General features: G+C 42.9%; 1 protein-coding gene across 3 annotated transcripts in view; it reads right to left on the bottom strand.

Moving 5' to 3' along the window:
* The window catches only part of Kank1 (KN motif and ankyrin repeat domains 1), a 185,139-nt gene that overhangs the window by 108,256 nt on the left and 59,501 nt on the right, over positions 1-17,382 (bottom strand). For all 3 annotated transcript variants that reach the window (XM_034503768.2, XM_076918636.1, XM_076918641.1), the window contains exon 3: positions 5,513-5,640. The gene's annotated coding sequence lies outside the window, so the exon portion shown is untranslated. The remainder of the gene's footprint in view (positions 1-5,512; positions 5,641-17,382) is intronic.

Raw genomic sequence — 17,382 nt, 5'->3', positions numbered from 1 at the left:
TCACATATATAAAATAAATCAATATTTAAAAAAACAACGTTGTCTCATTTTAAGTGTCATTAAAAACCTCTAATGCTGAAGGAGACGAGAGGTGCGGACATTTCTTCCGCTTCCAGTCTCTGTACCCCTCCCAGTTTCCATCAGTGCCATGTTGGATCCGGGGTTCACCATGTCCCTGGTCCCTGATGGCCACCATGAGGTGGGGGCCTAGGGAGAATTTCTCCTAGTTCCGTGAAAAACAAGCAGCAGTTACTGCTATGATCACTGCACGCCTTGGATTTGATTTCCTGCACCTTTATAGTAAGGCACCAAAGAAGGATGTTGTGATTCACTGCTTTATCAGATACGAAAATGAGAGAAGGGGGAATCTCTGAGAAATGAACCAAGCTCTTGAGCTACTATATTAAATACAATTGCAAATACATTAACAGCATGAAAAATTACTAATGTTATTTTTAAACTTTCTGGGAACTACAGAAACTTCACCCAATGTTATTGAATATTTTAGGATGTCTACAGTTATGAATCTAAGCTCAGAGAGAGAAAAGCAAAACCCCTGGGTTCTCTCCCTCACTTCATCTTTTCTTAAAACACCCCACAAAATACAAACAATCTCAGCTAATTAACAATTCAATCCTGCCTTGGGTTCACTTTAATCCCAGGGCACACTGCCTCACACTTTGAAATGAAAATTCCATGTGATGGCGGAGGATTTAGAGACTTACAGAGTCAAAAAAGAAATCATAACTCCTGCATTTTTAATCATCCGTCCTCCCAGTCCATGATTTACCCACAATCCTCACCAGAAAAAAAATGAAAAAAGTTTTGAGGAACGAGTTATTCTCAAAGTAAATCTCCTACCAGCCCCTGTCAATCATGTTAGCCCCTTCCCCTGGTTAGCCCTTTCCCACTTCCTGTCTGAAAACTACATTACTATTTAATTGCTTGGCAACTTCCCATTTTATTAAGAGGCAGAAAAACATAAAAGCCAAGACATGGAGATGAGGCCCTAGCCGTAAATTGTCCCCTTAAGCAATGAAACTTGCTTCTCCAGTGTGATATGGTGGGCACTGTGGAAAACCCCTACAAGTGCAATTCTGCCTAAGCCCAGAGCCCCCATCACTTACAGCGAGCCCTACAGTTCTCACGGCTGAGGGCCATCCATCAGAGCCAGGCTAGCTGACGGCATGCTCTCTAGAGCCGGTGTGAAGGGCATAGCCAGGAGTCAACTTTGTCCACCACCCTCGCCCACCCCAGATTTCTCTTCTCTTGTCGTGGAGTGATAAAAGCGGAAGAAAGGGGTGGGATGAAGTTAGTGCTAGGGCATCATATACCATATGGTATATGAAGACACTAGTTCTACCTCCCAGTACCAAATGGAAGTGGGCACAGGGGGTCTGTAAGAAGCACAGCCATGAAAAACTGTATATGGGGACTGTGCCCTCTCTACCATGTTGTTTCTTAGGGAATTGAACTATTCTGTCATAATCCATTGAAAACTGTAGCTAAATTTTTAGCCTCATGAACTCAGAAGAAACTTTCCCTTGCACACACTGCCACAATCTCCATTTCTTCCTCTGTAGCGAGACAGAAATCATTATCAGATTATGCCACATCCTGGAATGTGCCAGCACGTCTGGCCTCTGAAGGCTGCTTCCAGTGGGTCGCAGAGACTAAGTGGGTCTGGTGTTTCAAAGCCTGGGAAAGCATCCGCTGGTGACTTCTCTAGAAGGCTGCCAGCCAAGCAACAAAGGCAGCTAGTGTTATTAAAGCCACCCATTGATGGGTACAAGAAAGTAAATTTTTGATGCTGTTCAGAAAGCCATGCAAGTGCATGGGGGGGGGGGGGGGGAGGAGAGAGAGAGAGAGAGAGAGAGAGAGAGAGAGAAAGATCAGCACAGTTACTGGGTTACTGCAGAGGGAGATCAGGAGGTAGGAGACAGGATACTCACGCGTATTTTCTTTTTTAAAGATATTTAGATTTTTATTATTTCATTTGTATGGGTATTTTGCCTGCATATATGTATATGCACCATTGAAGAGAGAATTCAATTCCCCAGGACTAGCGCTCCAGGCGATTATGACCCACTATGTGGATGCTGGGAATTGAACCCAGGACCTTTGCCAACTCTGCAATCTTCTACTTGGTTTCTGTACATGTTTTATTGAATGTATTACTTTTGCCATTCATTTTAAAAGTGTTAAAATATGGAAGAGAATAATGACTAATATTTTTCTGAACTACCAAGTCCTAATATGAGGGCTAATACCAAGCCCTAACATGAGAGTAATTGTGTCCCATATCCAGAGCTCAGGATTGGGTTAGGAAAAGATACCACAGTGCCCAAGTTTTCCAGGTCCAGTGATTTCCAAGCAAGTAGACAGAATTTCCTGAAACAAGGTTGCCTAAAACACCTAGCAAACTTAGGAGCATTGGCTACTGAGTTGATGGTATCATTCCCCAAGACAGCACCACTTTCTTTCTCCTTCTTAGAAGCAGGGCCCTGAGGGTGACCCCAGGATCATCTTTCCTGGCGCCGGGCCAGCACACTCACCAGGAATTTGGCTCAAGTCTAAAAACAGCCTCTACATTTACTTTCCATACAGAGGATGACCCCACAGAGAAAAGGAAACAAAGTTACTCCGAGTCCCCAGGATGTATAGTGTGAGCTGGAGGCTGTTAAAAGAATTGTATTTGGCTAGTCATTTGCCGGGAAAATGCTGATCTCAAACAGTATTTCGAGCTAAAGTTCAAGTGGATGTATTAGAAATGTCAAGGTCATAAAACAACAGTAAGAAAAATGTAAGTACATTTCCGTGTAGTCTGGTGGTTGAGATATTGTTCCGGATCATGTCTTCTAAATGCAGTCAATGAAGTATTCGACACCCTGTTATAGACACAACCCCTACCCCACAAGACTTACAGGGAAAAGTAGATCAAAAAGTAATTGCACACTGGTAAGCGCTCAAAGGGGAAAAAAAAAAAAAAGGCAAGACGAAGTTAAGAGAATTTTGCAGGGAATGATCAGCCTATCAGACAGGAGGACGTTCTCAGGGTAAATCTAAACTGGAGCCTCCAAGAAGTGATAAAGGCGGGGCTGGGACACTTCTGAGCTGGGGCGGATTTCTGAGAGCTTTGCACAAGGTGACCTACTTAATCTTCAGTATGCACTATTATGAAGATGAGTCCAGAGGCACGGGCCAGGCAGTTTGAGAAGCTAATGAACAAGAAGCCCAGGGATTCCCCAAACACCAGGATCTACGGTCTTCATTCTAGAACTGCCTCTCTGAGCACTCGGCTGCAAGGTGTGTGTGTGTGTGTGTGTGTTTCTGTGTGAGTGTGTCTGTCTCTCTGTGTGTGTCTCCATGCTGTGTATATGTCTCTTGTGTGTCCGTCTGTGTGTGTGCATGTGTTTGATATACATGAACATTCCAGTCAAATGAACGGCACCCATAGAACCCTAGAGGCAGAAAGAGTTTGACATGTTCCCTGCACCAAGAGGCAGCCAAGCATGGGAACACAGTGTACAGGGTGACCAGAGGTGTGAATGGAGAGCAGGCACAGCCAGACCATACCCCGCCCTTCAGGCCATGATGAAGAGAATGTTGGGATGGGCTCAGGCAGGGGTGTGCCTCGGGGGTGTGCCACGGGGGACCCTGCAGACATCAGTGCAAGGACTACAGCATTCTAACTTCCAAATGAGTCTATGCAGAAACGATAAAGGAAAATAAATACTCCACGGCCTACATGTTTACATACGGTCAATAGCACCAAGCATGACTCAAGGCCAAAAGAATGGCTACTACTTCTACAGTAAGAATTTTAGGATTCTGGCAAAATAGAAACAAAGAGAGCCATTTCTCTCGAGAAATGAACAAAAGTGCCTGAATAGAAAAATCTACAAAAGAACAAACATGAACGCATAAGAATTCATATGTCCATAAAAAGCTCCATGCATTGTTTGTTTGTTTGTTTGTTTGTTTGTTTGTTTTGGTCATTGCTTTAATTTCATGCATTTCTTGGGAGGGGTGTATATGTGGTATGGTACATGTGTGGATATCGGTGACTCTGTGGTGGTCAGAACTTGCAGGAGATGGTTCTCTTCTTCCACTTGTGGTCCCGGGGAGGAAGCACAAACTATCGGGTCTGGCAGCAGATGCCACCTGTTGAGCCACATCAGCCCACCATTTTGTAAAACATTTGCTTATTTCGTGTGAGGGTGGAGGTGGTATTTACAGGCATCGTGTTGCACACATGAATGTCAGAGGACACCTTGGGAGTCAGTTCTCTCCTTCCACCATATGGGTCTCGGGAACAGAACTCAAGTCATGAGGCTTGGCATTGGTGCCTCTATACACTTGAGCCGTCTCTCCTGTACTCTTACAACTTTTAAATGTGTTTTTCTCCTGTGATAAGACAGTTAAGGGGATTGAGACCTCTTACGTAGTGCCAGGACTAGAAACTGCTGTAGCCTTCCAAGTAACACAGGGTGACAGGGGCTTGCTCTTGATTTTACAGTAAGGAAACATTTAGAATGACCTCAAAAGTACAATTAGAAGGATGGATGTTAACAAACACACCTAATGGGACTTGATAAGTAAAGTACATTACTAAAATCAACTTCTCAGTCACCTTTGATAACTACAAAGTCACTTTCTCAACTGATAAAAGCAGGGATGTTTTTGCCTTTAAACTCTGCTTTAGCACACACAGCCCAACCCCAGGAGCCCAGTGATCGAACAGAATTATGACCACACTGCTTTCTTTTGTAATGCTGGGGATGGAACCCTGAACGTTGTCCTCTGACCTTCGTGTGTGTGTGTGTGTGTGTGTGTGTGTGTGTGCATACACACACACGCACGCACGCACAAACAGAAATAAAGGGAAAAAGAAATAATCTTTAAAGGAGTCAATAATTTAATGCCTACAAAGGGGATGGTGTGGAGCCTGGCAATAAGGCAAGAATGTGGTAACTGTCCATCATTTCTAGACCAATTTAGTAACTGAACCACACACACTACATAAACTGGGAAAATAACTCAGCGAAATGTTAGCATCTCTGAAAGAGGGATAATATTCTTCTCTTAAATTCCCTGTATTTTTACTTTTGTCATTTGGTTTTTTTTTTAAACCAGCAATATATTAATATTTAAACATTTCCATTTATTTCAAGTAGTCTTAATAATACTCCTCTTGACCTAATAAATTCTTTCCCGTATAAGCCAGTCTATGCATACTGTATTTATGGAAATGGAATATTTTATTGATTTAATCTGAGGAATAATACATTTCACCTCCATTCTTCAGCGTCAAATAGGCTGCTCATATTTCATCCTATAAAAATATTTTCTGCACTCTTATACATTTTCAGATTAAGAGCAGTCTGAGTGGAATATTAGAACATAAAAAACCCGGTGCAGGGGAATGGATTAATGTCTGTAGAAAGTAAAGTTATAGAAGACAAACATGACAACTTTGTGACGGTTATAAGATAAGAAAGTATAACCTTACCTTAAATCACGTAAGGTCAGAGGTAACTGCAATAAACATTTCAACTCCACAGACAACTTTTGTAGTGTGCCCAGAAGATAGATGTAACTCAGTAGCTCGGCGGTTCATCCAGGATGGCGACAATCATTCTGAGAGGAAAGAGATCTCATTGAGGGAAGTGTGGCAGAGCCATCTCCTTTCTCAGTTCAGACAGACAGGCCGGGGAGTCAATGACCAGGGTCAGTACTGTTTCAGAAACTAAACCTCAACCTCTTTCCTGCCAGAGGCAAGAGAGGGATAACAACTGAGAAACTGCAAAAACCAGTCTCTCTGCTGTAGGTAAAAGCTAGCCACCACTCTTGTGGTGAATTGCCTCCACTCTTACAAGGAAAAGGGCTTGATTCCTGTCCGCCTTTCATACACAGTTCTCATATCATATCATATCATATATATTATATATAAGATTATCATCATACATATTATATATAAGATTATCATATCATATCATTCATATCATACATATTATATATAAGATATAAGAACTTCTTTTTCATTGCCTCTTACTAAATCCACTGGCATAATGCATGTGTCTATGAAAAACAACCAGTAGCCTGGAATCCTCCCGTAGACTGCCACCAGTCAACTCTCTTGCACAGACCTGCTCTCTTCCTATTACCTGCACAACCTTGAACAGATTGATCGCCCTTGTCCCTGAGTTCTTGCTTTTCTCGATTACACAATCAAGATCCGATGCCAGCTTTTACACCTTCGTGGCTCCATGAAATCAGAGGCTCCCTGGGTATGCCTTGCACCCCCTCCACCTTGCAGAGAGTAACCAGGTTATCTGTTCTGCCATAAACCTCGGCTTCACTATAAGATGAGAGCATACAACCCGGAGGCTTCTGTGAAATCAGTTAAACAAGAACAGCACATACATCCTTGCATCTCACAGATCTCACCACAGAGACTCAACAGCACCTGCCAGACCTATCCTACCTGACAGACCACCACCAACCCCAAGGCTCGCTGGCCTTAAAACTTCTCAAGTCGTCATTTACTTAAATCCTTAGTGTTGAAGGTTTTGTCTTCTGCCAAATATAAACTCCTCTGCTGGCTTTCAGTTCGCCCATGGTCTTCTACCACCACACTAACTATGTGCTAACCGTTTCCAGTTCCTTCTGTTCCAGTGAGACTAGTCTGACTAGACAAAACCATGTGTTCTTACACCTTCCTATGTAACTATCATGTCCCCTTGTGGGGTACAGGCTTGGGTCCCCAGTGCCAGCTTGTTATCCTCATATCTTAATACTCACACACCACCTCACACACCTGTCCAATGTGGCATGAATCCAGTTTAACTGTCCAGCAGGAGGAGATGATTCGGAATAAGTTTTCACTTCAGTGTAGATGGTATTGGAATTTTTAATAAGTGAATTCTCCTCTGGGTCAGCTCTGCCAGTACTCTTTGAGGCCAACAGGCCTTCACTAGATGTTCCCTTACTAAAGGATTTTGAAAGGTTTCACCATAAAGAAACAATAAACACTTGAAGAGATATATTTACCTGGATTTTATTCACTTACAATATATGTGTACTTTAAAATATAGAGTTACCCAGTTGTATATAATCTTTGTTTGTCAGTTTCAATCACCATTGAGTACCAGGCACATCTAACCTGCTGGGTCACATAGGTCCCAGGATACATAAGAATATGTCCCAGAACATTTGTAGAAGACACTGAGAAGCCAATATCAAAAGGCTGAGTACCACTTAATGACCATCCAGTCTAAGGATCTCCTCATGGAGCCAGGAGATGAGTTTTGTCCATCATCTGTTAGGTATCACACCACAGTGAACATGTCCTAATTCTTCAGATTCATAACTAACCAAGCTCTCAGCAACATCACCAACAACTTGCCATGGGAAAAGATGGTGGCTTTTTACAATTTTATTCCAAAGATGATGGATAAAGAACTACCGGGAGGTCTTGATGGAAGATGAGTGGGAGATGCAGGGATGTGTCAAGGAATGCAAGGAGAGTATCTGATGTCAGAGAACCACACCAACAGCAGGGTCATGCAAGCGCAAAGATGGAAAGTCTCAGCCTGGGCCTTGAGAAACAGGAAACAGCAGGTGGCTCCCAGGTGCAATTTTCAATATGGCTGACACAGGATACCTATGGCAGGGGGTGGGGGCGGGGTGGTGAGGAAAAACTAGGAGGGCAAATAGAAACAGTAGACTTGCCTGTCCAGAGCTCTAAGGTTGACTTTCAAAGACTCTGCCTGACCTATCATTCTGATAAAGACACCTGAATTCTTTCATTCCATTCCAGTCTCTGTGAGAAATCCTAATAGGATCCTATTAGGATTGTGGGGAAGGCCTTGTTTGGATGGACAGTTTCAGAGGGTGGATCAGCTAGGTTTACATCACGGTGGGCCAGAAAATAGAGAGAGCTAGCAGGATTCGGTATGGTGTGTGATGACCTTCCCTGGGAACACGCTACTTCCTCCAGCCACATCCCAGCTCCTGAAGTTTCCGACAGTTCCCAAAACAATACCAGCAGCAGCTGGAGCGACTTCAGTCCCAAGCCGCCACACAACATACATATGCTTGTCCTGTTCCCTGCTCCCCCATCTCTCCTCTCAATCTGACTACGAGCGAGAATGCTTCCCTGCTCTGCCAACACCACCCTTCTCGCCTGGTTCTGTCTCCCTAAGAAACCTTACAAAACCATTCACCGCTTTACGCTGTTAACCCCCCGAGAGCTGTCACTCAGCCTGCTGCTTCAGGAACATGATGGTCACTCACACAGATAAAAGAAAATAGATCACAAACCAGCAGCGCCATGTTGGGTAATTTATATAGTTAATGCTCAATTATTTTAAAAGTAACATGTTTCATCTTTTAAAATACTGCTTGTCCTCAACTACAGGTTTGGAAGATTCAAGAATGAAGCTTTTAAGTGCTATTTGCAAGAATCTTATTGAATCCCCTCCCACTTTGGCGTATATGCAGAGCTAATATATAAACATAATACCCAAACAGGAATAATCTGATATTATTGTAACTGGTTTTTTCCCATTTATTTTAATGGAGGCACTGTGTTGTTTAATAGTTTTCTACACCTTTATTTTAATGACTTCACGAGATATTATTTTTAAACCCCCTTAACTCACTGAAATAATTTCTAAGCTTTGATTGTTAAAAAATGCCAAGTGAGATACCCTTTTCACACACCACTAGATATTGTTCTAGAAAAAGTGACATGCCAGTCACATGAAATATAAAGAGCTGATACTGTGAAGGGCGACCCATGAGAATGTCACATCCCATGGCACATGGTAATGCCACTCTCCCATACCTCTCTAATACTAGGGGAGTATTTATTTTTTAATATTATATTCTAGCCACACATAGAGGCATACACCTTTAATCCCAGCACTGGGGAGGCAGAGACAGGCAGGTCTGAATTCGAGGCCAGCCAGATTTACAGTGAGAGTTCCAGGGCAAGGTAGGTAGGGCCATACACACACACACACACACACACACACACACACACACCTGTCTGAAAAACAAACAAAATAAATATATATAATATATATCCTATAGACACTTCAAGCTCAGTATGCATTTGAAGTTAAACACATTTTACCTTCTTACATTTCTTACTCATGCCCTTTGTTTATTTTTCTGAGTGTTCCCCAAATGGATTTACACAATCTCACTATATCAGGGCATTATCCACTTGGTACCCTGACTGTACATTGATTGGAAACTTTTGGATCCGAGAAGCAGAGCCTACTAAAGCCTCCGAGGCTTAGAAAGGATCCTGGTGCGGGTCTCAAGAGTCTTTCCTATAGAAAGATACAAGCGTGTGACATCTGCCTGGCTGGTAGTTTCCCCAGCTTATGTTTTTCCAGAAGAGACACCTGTCTACTTTACTGGTCTACTTCAAAGATCACAGAAAACCAAGGTAAGCCACTCAACAACAAATGTTTTCATTTCTTCCAATGGTCCTCTGACATGAGTCAAAGTAATGTTCATAAAAGCAAACGAACAGACAAGATGGCCCCACTAACTACCAACAGTGCCTTATTATCCAGCCCTCAGTGAAGCTGTTAGGTGACCACTATCTGCTTTTACAAACACCCAGTAGAATGACAGATACTTATTTTTACATACTAGCCATGCAGGGTCAGGATGGCGGCTTACTAAGTGCTTGCTACACAAGCATGAGGATCTAAGTTCGGATGCCTGGCACCAGTGGGGTGTGACAGCACATGTGTGTAACCTCACTGCTTGAAGGTGAGCTGGAGACAGGCTGATCCGTGGGACACTCTGCTAAAATGGTAAGCTCTGGGTTCAAGAAAAGAGCATGCTGGAGGAAAGAAGAAGGATGAGGAAGAAGAGAAGGAGGAAGGAAGAGAAAGGAGGAAGAGGAGAAAGATGATGGGAGAAGAGGAGAAAGGGTAGGGGAGGAAGAGGAGAAGATGAGGAGGAGGAGGAGAAGGAAGAAGAAGAGGAAGAGGAGGAGGAAGAAGAGGAAGAAGAGGAGGAAGAGGAGGAGGAGGAAGAGGAAGAAGAGGAATAAGAGGAGGAAGAGGAGGAGGAGGAAGAGGAAGAAGAGGAGGAAGAGGAGGAAGAGAAGAAGGAAGAGGAGGAAGAGAAAGAGGGGGGAAGAAGAAGAGAAGAGGAAGAAGAGGAGGAAGAGGAGGAAGAGAAGAAGGAAGAGGAGGAAGAGAAAGAGGGGGGAAGAAGAAGAGAAGAGGAAGAAGAGGAAGAGGAAGAGAAGAGGAAGAAGACACCAGACACTAACTTCTAGCCTTTATTATATGTGCACACACAAGCATGTGTGCACACACAAACACCAAGCCATATACTGATTCTTAAGACTCTTCTCGGCTGTGCTTTTGCTCTCAGCTGTAATCCCAGAAGCTAAGCACATTCCTTTCACCAGCTTCAAACAGCTCCTAGCTCCATCCATTCTGTTGAGCGTCTCTAGTAAACACAGTCTCCAGTAAACTCACTTCTCTCCCTCTTGTTTCTTGATTCCTAAGGATCACTGTGTTCTGTAAAAGCTAACTATGTTTGGCTGGGAACCAAGGCTGCTCTATCAGCAAATGTTTTCCTTTCTTCCAAAGGTCCTTGAGCGGCTTATCCGTTAGTGACTTAGTGACGTCCCTAGTAACAGTGCATACCCGAGCCCTTCTGTCAAAGGTGAAGCACTCTGTGATCTATAAATATTTTATGTACAGCCTGTGCTGCAACTCTAGATGGCAATGGCTTCACAGAACTCTATGGCAAACACTGTTTCTATCAATTCCAGGTACCAGTGTTGCTATCCTACGTGTCCTTCCCACTTAGTCCTAATTATCAACCCAAGTGTCTATTTTGCACTGCACTAGCTAGAAGAGGCTAGAAAGGATCTGAAATTAGGACAAAAGCAAGCAGCTGATAATTAAACCTGACGCCACTCACAGCTCTTTGCTGAAGCCTGAGAGCAAGAGGACATGGTTGTGTGACCCTGGAAGACAGGTTTTTATTAAAGCATATTAGTAGAACCAAATGACTCATCGCCAGAAAGGGAAAACACAGGCTTTGATTAATTTATCGGAGATTTAAAGATAGTGCTAAAAATTTGAAAACTATCATGTGCGCAATAGAAAAGTTTGCAAATTGGCTTTAGAGAGTGAAGCAAATGTCTCAAATTCCCCTACCACCCAGTAGCAGCTACTGGGCCATGCATCTCAGGAGCCATGAGCAAGTCCAGCTGGTATCCGCAAGGTGTGGATGCAGCCACAGAAGCCTTAGAAAATTGGCTAAGTGACCAGAGGAAGCACAGCCTATAGACCACCCGGCAGCACCAGCACTTAGGCATCTCATCACTGACTTAGGGGCAGGATGCTTGCTCTGTGTTTTTCTTTTAATTCTTAGTTACATATGGCTCTGGCTTCCCAGCTTTAGGCAGGGCCACATCTGCCCTATGGCTGCACCCACAGAAGAGTGGGAGTCCCAAGAGAAAGCTCAGATACTGAAAGTATACTCATGTGGCCGAGCATGACTTCAAAAGTGGTCTGAAAGTGGCAGGGACCACTGTCAACACAAGGCCCAAAGGCCTTACTGACATCGTGACATGCAATCAGGCTTGGATGCAACCCCAGGAGGGAGGTGTCAACCCCAGGAAGGAAGAATCTCAGGAACAACGAAGGTGAACCTTGTAACACAAAGAAAGATGCTCACAGTGAATAATCCAGTCACTTAGGAAAAAAAAAAAATGCAATAATCCCTGCGCCTCGAGAATGGACTAAGATTTATCCCCAATTCAAATCAACTATTGACCAAACAAACAAGAAGGAAGGAGCCCAACACCCAGACTCTGTATTTTCTTAGTTCTGTGTCATTAGCTTTCAACATTCTTAATAAAGGTGGCTTTTAAAGCAGATACCCGTGAGAGGGCTTGGACCACAAAGTTTTTCACTGAAACCTTGGTCTCACTTGTCATCACTGCTGCATAAGATGTCTGCACTAACAGAGACAGGCACCACCGAAAGCATCAGGTGCTGACAGCCATGGGGCCAGGGGAACAGCACACCTAGAAAGTGAACCACGCTCCCTCTGAGTCAACATCAGCCTACAGCCCAAAGTGCTCGCTCCCCAGAGTAGGGTTATTGGCTAAATCCACAACAGCGAGCTAATGGTGTGTGAAGAGAGAACGCCTCTGTCCTTTCACGCAATCTGTGGCCTCTTCAGGGTTTTCTGAAGAGGCCACCTGGGTCCAAAAAAAAAAAAAAAAAGCCACTTTCCCACCTCCCAACATACTTCCTGTGTCTGGGGTTCATTTCTGCTGCTGTGACAGCCACACAAAAGGCAACAGAGGGAGTGAAACAGAGGGGGTCTGCAGAGAGCTGAGACACATACACAGGAAAAGGCAATGTGATTCCACCAAAGCCATACAGGCACAATGTCAAATACACAAAGTAAGGAGAATATGAAACATTCCAAAGGGGAAGTACTAAATCACCCCCAAACACATCCAAACACCATCAAATATCTCACTGGCAACCTAAAAGCATGGAACATATGTAATATGTGAATGACATATTTCATGCCCTAAAGTAAATAACTGTCAGTCAAGACTGCCTTTCAAAATAGAGAAATAAGGGCATCTGATCACAAACAAACAGGGTAGAAGAAAGACGGTGCCAATCTTAAAAGACTGACACAGAAAAGAATAAAGTTCACAAGAGAAACAGATAAAGGAAAGGTAGGAAGGAGTCCATCATGCCTGACTCGGTTAAACTGTAACCCTCGACCCTCAATAATGAGGCAGAGAGAAAAGAACAAACAATAATCCAACAACAAAATTACAAGAATTCATAAACATTTTTTCAAAGAAGAATCTCAAATTGCTAATTAAAACACAAGACCAACTGACTTAAAAACCACAATCATATTATCTGTGGTCTCTAAGAAACTAGCAAGCTACAGACAGAGGGATGGAAACCAAGCAAACCAAACCACTCCACAATCAGAGATTTAAAAGGCCACTATTAGTAAATGGGAAAATTCATTGAGAAGATACAAGTGGAAACACACACAAGCTGAACACTTGGGGCTTCCAATCTCATACTAATAGATATAAAATCAATTCAGTCCTGATACAATAACAGTCCATCTTTAGATACAACATTGAAACTAAAAATCAACAAAGAAACAGTCAGAGAAACTTGTTTAAGTCACACCAGCTGATCAAATGGACTTACACAAGGTTATCAACAGAGTATTCCACATACCAGGTAACAAAATACATTCTTCTCTGCAGCCCAAGGGACCATCTTTAAAACAGGCTACACTCTAGGCCACAAGACAGTCTTAACAAATACAAAAGAATACAAATAATTCCTGTATCTTATCAATCAGACCAGAGTAAGCTAAAAAGCAGAAGCCAATAGCAAGAGAAAGTTCAAAAACTACACAAATGTAAATTCTCATGACTTCTGTGTAACAATTACATTTTTTTAAAGTTGGGCTTAAAAATAGAACTTCTCAAATATCAGCATACTTCAAAATCACCCATGGGGATTTGTCAAATCTGACTGTCCCACACTCTGATTCAAGAGGTTTGGGACAGAGCCTGTGAGCTGTATTCCTAAGGAGTCCCCAGGTAATGCTTGGAGTCCACAGAACACATTTAGAGACAGAAGCCGCCAGCTCTCCATGAGACAAAGGATGGTTAGTGTTAACAAGAGATTGCTTCAAACACTGCAAACCAAAACACTCGCTGCAGGAAAGGCAAGGGATATTAATGGTTTACAAGATAAGGTCCCTCAGTCCAAAATAAAATCAGTTTCAGGAGAAGTGTCAAGTTTATCTTATGCTTCCTATATCTCTAAGGCGAACCAGTGTGAACAGCCTCTGAGTCAAACATTACCGTTCCCTGTGACCCTCAGCAAAGAGCCATGCAGAGATCCAAGCCTGGATCTGAGAATGGCAGACAGCTCCACGAAGTGCCACAGCACACTGGATGCAGAAGGCTCTAAGCATGGCAGAGGGGAGGTAACTCAGCTCCCTGCTCTCAACTCTATGGTTTCCCGCTGCACCTTATAAGGCTGCCTTTGTGGTCCTAGTAAGGCTGTCTATGGCAGTCCTCAAGGAAGGGAGGGGGGGTGTCCCCATTGCTGCTGCCATGGAGAACGGAGGGAAGTCTACAGGCCTCGGCACCCCAGCTGATGCAATGATAAAGAGGGTGCATCTAGCCTGTGAATCTCAAACTTCATCCTGTCAGAAGTATATGGACAGGGGGTTTTTGTTTTGTTTTGTTTTGTTTTGTTTTTTGTTTTGTTTTAAAAGCTATTGTTTGTTTTATACCACTGGAGCACTGGTTCTACTTTTCCCAAGAGGAGCATGAGGTGAGCCTTTTAGTCTCTGTAGCCAGAGAACAAAGACCACGTGATGGGTGGGGCATAGCTGTGATTTTATGGGACAAGACTCCTTCCACCATGAATGGCAAAGTCTGGCAACTACCCTGGAAGCACTGGGCTGTGGTGGATGGGCTAGCCTACTAATCTCCTCCCTGGCTCCTCCAAACACCTTACTTTCTTCCCTCAGCCTCTAATTAAAGTTAGCTGCAGTTACAAAAAACAAAAAAAAAACAAGAAGCACATTGTTCCAGTAAGTCAAGCCATCCTAACTGAAAACCTTTCACAACTGTGATTTCATCTTGTAAGACGGGAAGACTGGCCTTCCAACTGCAGACGCTCTTTAACTTTTCCTAATTAAATGTGTGTGTGAGCATCAGAGGCTTATCAATTTATTCTTCCCCCCACCCCTCTTCTAATATCTCAATGCCCTTAATCAGCTTGAAGAAGTTAAAGAAGAGTCAGCGCCCCTATTCCCTGGGCTTGGGGACTAAGGTGGTTAATATTGTCTGCCTTTCTAGGGAAAAGTAGTGGTTTTGTTGGAACAGGGAGGATTAGCTAGGACTTATTGCATAGCCATAACCTATTGGTAGAAATCTGTATAATTAATATCAAGATGAAGTTATAATTTCTTAAATGGTACAAAATTTACTTTGATTTCAAATTTAAGGTTTTCATTGGTATGAGCTTCTTAATGATATAAAAGTGAGATAAATATTGATACCCTCATGGGCATTGTGCCTGTATAACACATTTAGGAATACAAGGCTTAGACTCAGTCCTTCTTTAACTTTTTTAACTGATTTGGGACGGTTAGCCTATGAGTTAAGGGACTATAGCAAATTCAGGGCTTTGAGTTTATTGTTAGGGTGTTTTCCATATTTTATTTAGAAATAACAGAGAGGAGTGAACAGACAACAGTCCAGGTTACCTTACATGGATAGTTGGTTTTCAAAATGTCAGAAGTCCGTAGAATTGACGTTACAAATATTTCTATATTAATGTTCATTTTGATTAGAGACCTGTCTGCTCCCCACAGCTTCCTGTCATGGATTCTAAGAAGAAATTGAGCATCCTTGGAGTTACTCCAGTTGTGCGGTGACAGCCACTAGGCAAGAATTGCCTCTTTCCATCTACAGACAAATTACTGTCCAGAAAAGGACACACTTGCAGAATAGTCAACTGATTATATCTGCCTAGACAGAGTAATCAGCCCTTAATAATTCTATATCACTAAGGTCTGTCAGATGATCCTGGGCCAGAAGGCTGAAGATTTGATGCTCTAACATTCAGTAGTATAGGGGCTTTCCAGGTGTTCAGCGGCCTCTATAAATTGGCTAAGTTTTAGAAGCTATGCTTAGTGCTTCTCATAATTTCAGTTAACTCAGTCATTCTGGATTTCTGACGGGGTTGAAGACCTATAGTCTCATAGCCAATCCTGGCTATTTAGTTTGAGAGAAAAGATCTGAGTGGATGGTTTTCAGCTGACATTCATTCTAAAGCCAAGAAAAAAGCCAGGTTCAAAACTAAGTGTTTTAGTTAGGAGAGATGACAGAGGTTCTGGTTAGTCAACAAAATGATGGACTGGGGGGGGGGGGGGGGCGCTGGAGAGATGGCTAGTGGTTAAGAGCACTGACTGCACTTCCAGAGGTCCTGAGTTCAAATCCCAGCAACCACATGGTGGCTCACAACCATCTGTAATGAGATCTGATGCCCTCTTCTGGTGTGTCTGAAGACAGCTACAGTGTACTCATATATAATAAATAAATAAATCTTTAAAAAAAAATGATGGACTGGGTATTAGGACTATCTTGTACCTCACTGGTACAATTAGGAATAACTATGTTCTAATTGCATTTTGAGAGAAAAAAAATTTTATTTTAACAGGAAGGGTGAAGCTAGATGATGAGAGAGAGAGAAAGGAGGTGGGGGCATGGAGGCAGATGGTCACATGTCTCCACCAGTCAAAGATAGTTGATATATCTAGTTTGGATATTGGGTTACACTTCTGATTGAGCATTGCCAAACTTATAAAGCCTTTGATTAACACTTTTAAAAAATGTATAAAAGCAAAAAGGAAAAGGGGGCATGGGATAGGGGTTTTCTAGGGAGGGGAAATGGGGAAAGGGGATGGCATCTGAAATGTAAATAAAATATAAAAATAAATAAAAGAAAAAAATGTGTGTGTGTGTGTGTGTGTGTGTGTGTGTGTATAAAACACCTATGTGCCTGGTGCTCGAGAAAGTGAGAAGGCAGCATCTGACTCCCTGGAACTGGAGTTACAGATAGCTGTGAGCTGAGAACTGACGCCAGGTCCTCTGCAAGAGGAGCGACTGCTCTTAAGCACTGAGCCATCTCTCCAGCTACTTCTATTACAGTGAAATAATTTCTCCATCTATTCACTCCAGGTTAGGAACACAACACTAATCACTGGGGTTGGGGAAAGCCAAGTTGGAGAAGGTTTTGAACATTCCAGTCACTTTAAACACATCAGCATCTCCTATGCTCACAAGGGGCCTCTGCTGCTTCCAGTTTAAAGAAGAAAATCATGATCCTAAGTTTTATTTATTAAATGTGGAAACTGGTCAGGCAGCGACTTTATTATTCTAGGTCCTTTGCACTGATACAGTACTGTTTTACTATTGATTTAATGTAATACATACAGGTGTTTTGCTTGCATACCTGCGAGCACCATGTGCATGCAGTGCCCCTGGAGGCCAGAAGAGGGCAGCAGATCCCCAGAGACTGGAGTTGCACAGGATTATGAGCCACCACTTGCTGTACCAGGCTGATGATCCAAGTCCCATCCCTGGAGATTAGGATGGGGAGAACCCCTAAACATTTTCCTCTGACCCCCACACAGACAGGGCACTCCCACCTTCACACCGTCTTTTATTTTAGAATCTTATTTTTTAAAAAATGAAACATCGCCACATCCTTGCTTGTTAAATATGAAAGAACCCACTTGGCTCCA

Source organism: Arvicanthis niloticus, chromosome 1 (assembly GCF_011762505.2).
Source record: "Arvicanthis niloticus isolate mArvNil1 chromosome 1, mArvNil1.pat.X, whole genome shotgun sequence".
NCBI classification, from domain to species: domain Eukaryota; kingdom Metazoa; phylum Chordata; class Mammalia; order Rodentia; family Muridae; genus Arvicanthis; species Arvicanthis niloticus.
The sequence above is the reverse complement of the archived record's forward strand: the minus strand, read 5'-3'. Positions and strand labels throughout refer to the sequence as shown.